Below are 6847 nucleotides of genomic sequence, written 5' to 3'. Positions count from 1 at the left end.
CCTAGGTTTAGTTGGCCACATCATATCCATAATAAAAGCCCCCATTTCAAAGTCTCTGTTGTGGCTGCCAGGATTCCAGCCAGCAAGATATAGGGTGAAGTGAGGGCCTTAAGAGCTTAGTTAAAGGAAAGGAGGAATTCTCTCACCAAATGTCCTCAATAGTCTGTGCTGCACTCTTCATCGCCTCCCCTCTCCTCAGCCTGCACCCCAAATCCCGTTTCTACTAACTTAACTCCTGAGCAGTAGCACCCAGTCGTTTCTATGAACAACGTAAGAACATCTTCGAATGCGTGATAAATCCACTTAGCAGTGCGATATCAAATAATTGGATATATGTGCTCAAAAACGCATTCATAGAATGATATCATTCTTTTTTTAAAGAATCATTTTATTTAACTTATTTATTTTCATATGCCCAGAAAGAGATAGAGTGGGAAAGAGAGAGAGAGAGAAACTGAGAATCAAGCCACCAGGTCCAGGACTCAAATCATGGTTAGCCATGTGAGAGCCCGGTGCCGTTAACCATCATGCCACCTGCCAGCTCCAGAATGATATAATTCTATTGTTGAGAAAAGTTGATAAAATTTTCACTTTAGCCAATAGTACTTTGCAACCTACTGTATTTTTAGAAGAGCAATTCTGAGAAATTTTATTTTTTCTTCTTCTTTTTTTTTTAAGAGAAATTTTTGCTATAGGGAGCATGTTCTCACCAGAGAGACAGAGGGACAGAAAGCAAGAAATCGCTCCCCCAGGGTGGAGGGCCACACTGCAATCCCTTCTCCATTCTCCTTTCAGGATTTTGGGGACTCACGCACATGCGCCTGGTGTGAGTTTAAAGCTGCTGCTGGGTCTGGGACTCAAACCATGGTTGACTGCGTGGGAGTCCAGCGATGTAACCATTATGCTATCTGAAAGTTTCCTGTGGGATTTTCAAGCCCTCCATAGCACTGGAGTGGGTTTGGGTGGGAGTGGGGCCAGTGCAGATGCTGGAACAGGAGGACCAGGACACAAACATTTGCAAGGTCAAATAAAATCCAATTTCAGATCCTCAAGCCATTTCCTCATTTTCCCAATAGTAATGAGATCATGGAGGAACCGGTAGGTGGTGCCCATCTGTCAAGGTCTTCGAAGCTCTCTCTGGTAGAGCCCGCCCCGCAGGCAGCTCCCAGCAGCATCGGAGGTGGCGCAGCCTTTCATTTGTCCGTGCTCATTTACCAAACGCTTGTCGACTGCTCCTTGTGAGACACTGAGCAGTCGTTCCGACTGCCTCTAATAGGAACACTGGCTTAAATAATAGAGCAGTTTATTTCTCTCTGTTGGGAAACACGCCTGGAGGCCAGCAGCCTATCGACTCAGGCTCAGTCATTTAGGACCCAGACTCCTCCGGTCTTGCCATTTGTATCCAAAGCCATCACCTTGTGGTCCAAAATGGTTGCTCATCTCCAGCTCTCATGGCCACGTTCCAGGCAGCAGGGAGAAGGAAAACCAAGGGAACCAGTCAGTGCTGTGATGGTTAAGGTGACCAGATCCCACATGGTCGACTGCACAGTTCAAGTCCCTGACCCTGCAGTTTGAGAAACACACTGGGAGCATGGGGGCACATGCCCCAGATCCTGAGAGGACAATGGAGGTGAAGAGACTGCAGTGTGGCCATCCCCTTCGGAAGGTGCTTCCTCACTTTTCCTCTCTCTCTCTTTCTGTCTCTTTGTGGTGAGCGCGTGCACCCTATTGCAAATAAAAAGGACCGAGAAGTCCTACTCGAATGACCTCTCCTTGTGAGATGTGCTGCCCCCCACTCTTCACCTGGCTGATCTGTTTCCCAGTCAGGTCCAGCTCTCTGAGGCCATGCACACCTTCCGATGACAACGAGGGGTTACTTGTGCGTTGGTGGTCTATCTGGGCCTCCAGACTGCAGCCTCCACGGAGGCAGGGAGCCTGCCGACCTCACTGCTGCAGGCCCAGGGCTACGGGGAGTGAAGAGGAGCCCTCACGCAGGAGACACGGCCCAGCTGCTCTTTGAATCCTTCTTCTTTTTGGTTGTCAGATTCAGGCTGGTTTTTCTGAGTGAGAAACAGGCCTTCTAAGGGAAGATGGGCCAGCTCACAGGGCAGGGCTGAAATGATGCTTTCAGCTCGGTTTCCATTACTCTAATGGTTACCCATTTTTGTCTGCCACACACTGGGCTGTCTTCAAGATGACAAGTTGACAGTGACTCCCACTGGGTCACTGGTGAGTGAGGAGCCCATTATAAGGCCGGCTGTGGGTTCCAGAACGGCTTGTTCTGGGAAGCAGGTGTGTGTCAGCCAATGTGCTGTCCTCATCTGTCCCACAGAGCCTGCTGGCCATGGAAACCACAGTGTACCTCCAAACTACTGCCTGGCCCCGTCTTAGCCTTCCTGTGTTCCCAGTGCTCCCAGCCAGCGTCACCAGCAACATTCCAGGGTGTCGCTCAGACCAGGGCAGAAGGAGTGACTGTGGGTCACCTCTCACGTGGTAAAAGAACCTATAAACCCAGGAAGCGGGCAGAGCAGGTTGGATTTGAGTGTATGTGTCTAATTATTCAATATAGCCATTATTGATGGAGTCATAATACATGTAAAGATTTGCTTACAGTTGTTTATAGTTTGTCTATAAGACACGTCACTTGGCTGACCACGGTTTGAGTCCCAGACCTGGCAGCTTGCTCTCTCACTTCCCCCCTCTTTCTCTGGACAAATTAAAATAACTGAATTAATAAATAAAATTAAATAAATAATTAAAGAGAAAAAGGGACCAGCAGGTGGCATGGTGGTTAAGGTGCTGGACACTTCCACATGGCTGGCCACGGTTTGAGTCCCAGACCTGGCAGCTTGCTCTCTCACTTTCCCCCCCTTTCTCTCAATGTGGACAAATAAAAATAAATTAATTAATAAAATTAAATAAATAATTTTTAAAAATACACATCACAAGGCGACCAAGGGGGTGGTGTTGGTCCTTTCTGTTGTTGCTGTTCATTCTTTTGTTTTTCTGTTGGAGAGGTTTTTGCTATAGGGCGTGTGTGCTCACCAGAAAGTCAGAGGGAGACAGAGAGATAGAAAGCGAGAAATCACTCCTTGGGGGGATGGCCACGCCACAATCCCTTCTCCATTTTCCTCTCGGGATCTTGGGCATGCATGCACATGCACCCAGTGTGAATTTAAGCCACTGGATCCGGGACTCGAACCACATTGACTCCATGAGTCCAGCGACATAGCCATTACGCCAGTTGCTGGTCCAATTGTTGTTCATTCTTTAATTCCCAGAGGCCACGTGTTCTTATCAGAGAGAAAACACCCCTAATAGGGGATGGTCACCTCACAATCCCTTCTCTTAATTCTCCATTCTGTTAGAATTATGTTTTCTTAATTGTCGGAGGGTGTATGAACTCAACAAGGGGAGAGAGAGGAAGGGAGAGAAGAGGAAGTAGGAAGCACAGCCCTGCCCCATGAGGAAAAGCCATGCCACAGTCAAACCCTTCGATTTTGAGCACACACCTGCCATGTTTTTCTTTCTTTCTTCCTCTTTCTCTCTCTTTTTCTTTTCTTTCTTTTTTATTTTTTTATTTTATTTTTTTTTTGTAAGGTTTTCCAGTAGGGCACGTGCACTTTATGGGGAGAGAGAGAGACAGAGGGACACAGAGAGAGTGATTTTCAAGCCACTGGGTCTGGGACTGAGCCACAGTCGGCCATGTGGAAGTCCAGCACCTTAACCACTATGCCACCTGCTGGCCCCGCCTGGCATGTTTTTCAAGCTACCTAGTCTGGGATATGAACCACATTTGAACACACGGGACCTGGCTCCCTTAACCACTAAGCAATGCAGCTAGCCCGTGGTTGATTTTTATAAAATGTCTTTGATAGGCCAGCAGGTGGCATGGTGGTTAAGGCTCTGGACGCCCACACGGCTGACTGCAGTTTGAACTCTGGACCTGGTGGCTTGCTTTCTCTCTCTCTCTCTCTCTGTGCTTGTCTCTCTCTGGTGTGTGCATGTGCTCTTTAGCAAATTAAAAAATAATAATAGGGACAAGCAGATGGGATTGCAGTTATGTTGCTGGATTCCCACATGGCCAATCATGGTTCAAGTCTTGGATCCAGTGGCTTTAAACTCAGGTCAGGCACTTGTGCATGCATGCCCAAGATTCCAGGAGAATGGAGGAGAAGGGATTATGGCATAGCCATACCCCTTGAGGAGCGATTTCTCACTTTTCCTCTCACTGTGTCTGTCTCTTTCTCTCTCCCCAGCAAGCGCACACACGTTAAGGCAAAAGCCTCTCAAAAGAAATAATAGTAATAAATAAAACTAAATAATTCCTTTTAAAAATTAAAAATGTCTTTGTTCTCTCATCACTTATTGTGTGGATGTCCCCAGGGTCGGCACTCAGTCCATCCTTATGGTCTGCCCTAGCAGAGCATCGGCCTTGCTTCCCAGGAGGGCCTGGGGGCCGTGATTATGCCAAACAATTTCACAGCCCTAAGTCCAGTTGTCTACGAGGGACCCCCCTTCTCCCTGATTTGGGACCCGAACCATTGCTCAGGGGTTAGGATGTTGAGACTCTGGCCTCGCTGTGGCTGAATTTTCTTTAGGATCTGGGAGGACACATTGAGAGGATCATGGATACACAGAGAGGCCTGTGTCTACACTTCTTGCTTTAAATATTTGCAAGGAAAAGAATGCTTTAGAGGCAGACACCTTTTTAAAAAACGTAGTTATTCTATTTAACTTTATTTATCTATTTATTTGTTTATTTTGATGAGAGAGAGAGAGAGAAAGTGAGAAAGTAAGCTGCCAGGTCTGGGACTTGCACCACAGTCAGCCATGTGGGAGTCCAGCACCCTCAACCACCATGCCACCTGCCAACCCCAGAGGCAGATGCTTTTTGAATAAGATAAACTAACCTGAAGTTTCTTTTAAAGCAAAACAGGAAACAAAAAGAGAGCCTTGACCCAAATAAAGCAGTGGGAAGCTGAACAGAACAGGACTCATTTCCCAGCCCATGATGTCTGAATACACCCCCAAGACTTAGGGTGAGAATTTCTGCTCCTTCAACTAAGTGCCTCCTTGATAAAGTTGAGAAAATAAACGTCCTCAGCTCGGGGAGACTGGCACGGGTGAAAGAAGGGCTGGGCTCGTCGCGGATGTCTGTGCACAGGATGGGTTTGTTCTCAGGACATGCAAGAGCCCCGGAAGGACAGCAGGGCCGTCCTGTGAAACCGCCTAGTTGGAGGTTGTGGCACTTGTTTAGGGGCCTGGGACACCCGTGGCCCCAGCCCTACTGACACCTAAGATGCCATCCATCTACATCCAGAACACAGGGCATGGGAGGACATGTCACTTTTTTTTCACACAAAGCCACCCGCTGCTCTGCTACGTTGCAGCTGCCCTCTTGCCCAGTGCTGGCCAAGGCTGCCATGGTGACAGCCCCCACTCCATCTCCCCTCCCTGGCAAGAACGCACTTCATAGTTTACTCAGACTTCAGAAACCAGGCTGTGAGTCCTGGTCAGGGCTCCCACCCCTTTTTCTTCTTGTACCCCAGGTTGCCAGAAACCAGCAACACAAGTCAAACCATGCCCTCCAGGACATCGTCACGCCTCCCCTATTGTGGCCTGCAGTCTGCTCCTGAGGCCCCCTTATGACGCCAGGTCTCCCGGCCAGTACCCCGCTTTTTCCTCTCATAAACCCCAGCAAGCCTTTGGAACCACAGACTGGCCTTGACCAGAGTCCTCGCGCACCCCTGAGCCCTTCCTCGCCCAAGTAGAGACCAGAGGATCTTTCCTAGGGGTCATCTGTGCCGATTCCTGAGCCCAAAATGTGAGATGTGAGATGTGAGGAGGCATGGTCATTATTAGCCCTTGTCCTGTATCCTGCTGTCCTCAGGATTCCAGGTGACATCAACCCGTCTAATGTTCAGCTTGGTGGTGGCGAGAGGACATCCCTCTGCCGCCATCACTGACTTCCATGGAGGGGAGGCTTGGGCAGACCCTCAGCTCACAGCCTCCCCCCTGTGGAAGCCTGGAGGTCCCCCCCCACGTGTCTCCTGATGTCCATGAACCTGGTGGAGGAGCAGAGGCGCCTCAGTCCTTCCCTGTGCGGTCCTGGCCTGGCCCAAACTTGGGGAGTCCAAGAAGAAGCTGCCCCAGCTTTGTTCCTTTGTGATTTTGCACCCACCATAGGGCATCCTCCTCCCACTGCTTCGCCCACCCTTGGGCAGCCTGTGGGGGTCTGGGTGGGTCTCCTCAGAACCCAACCATTCAACCACAGTCCTGAGTGGGTTCAAAACAAGTTTTTTCCTGGTGGACCAGGGAGCTAGGACCGCCCGACAGGGAGGAGTTTCCAAGCCGGTGGTGCCACACAGGAAGGGTCCATCAGTCCCAGCTGGCCTGGGCAAGCAGCCCCTCCAACCTGACAGCCCAACGCTCTAGGCTGACTCCAGTAACACAGGAGTGGGTGGCTGGGCTCAGGGAGGCCGGGAGTTTCTGCCCTCCCGGTCCTGAGGTCTGAACCCTTAGTCCATCTGGACACAAGCAGTGGGGAAGCTCCCTCTCCCCTTCGGGTGCCAGCCCTCTGCTCCCCAGCGCCCAGAATGTCCGAGCAGCCCAGCTGGCACCGAGGGTCCAGGAGGAGGCCTTTGCTGCGGTAAAGGCGGGAGAAGCGGCCACAGCAAGAACCGGCGTGCAGGATATGGGGCGGGGCGCCCGCTCTTCTGCTAGGGCCTGAGGGGGTGATAGGGATGGGGCGCTCCACCACGACCAAGGCCAAGACGGGCCGTGGGTTTGGGGGTTTTCCCGCGCGGTGTTTTAGGGGAGTCTCTCGACTGGGTTGCATGGTCCC

This window comes from Tupaia chinensis, unplaced genomic scaffold, assembly GCF_000334495.1.
Source record: "Tupaia chinensis unplaced genomic scaffold, TupChi_1.0 Scaffold149501_1, whole genome shotgun sequence".
Classification (NCBI taxonomy): domain Eukaryota; kingdom Metazoa; phylum Chordata; class Mammalia; order Scandentia; family Tupaiidae; genus Tupaia; species Tupaia belangeri.
Note: the sequence above shows the minus strand (reverse complement) of the source record.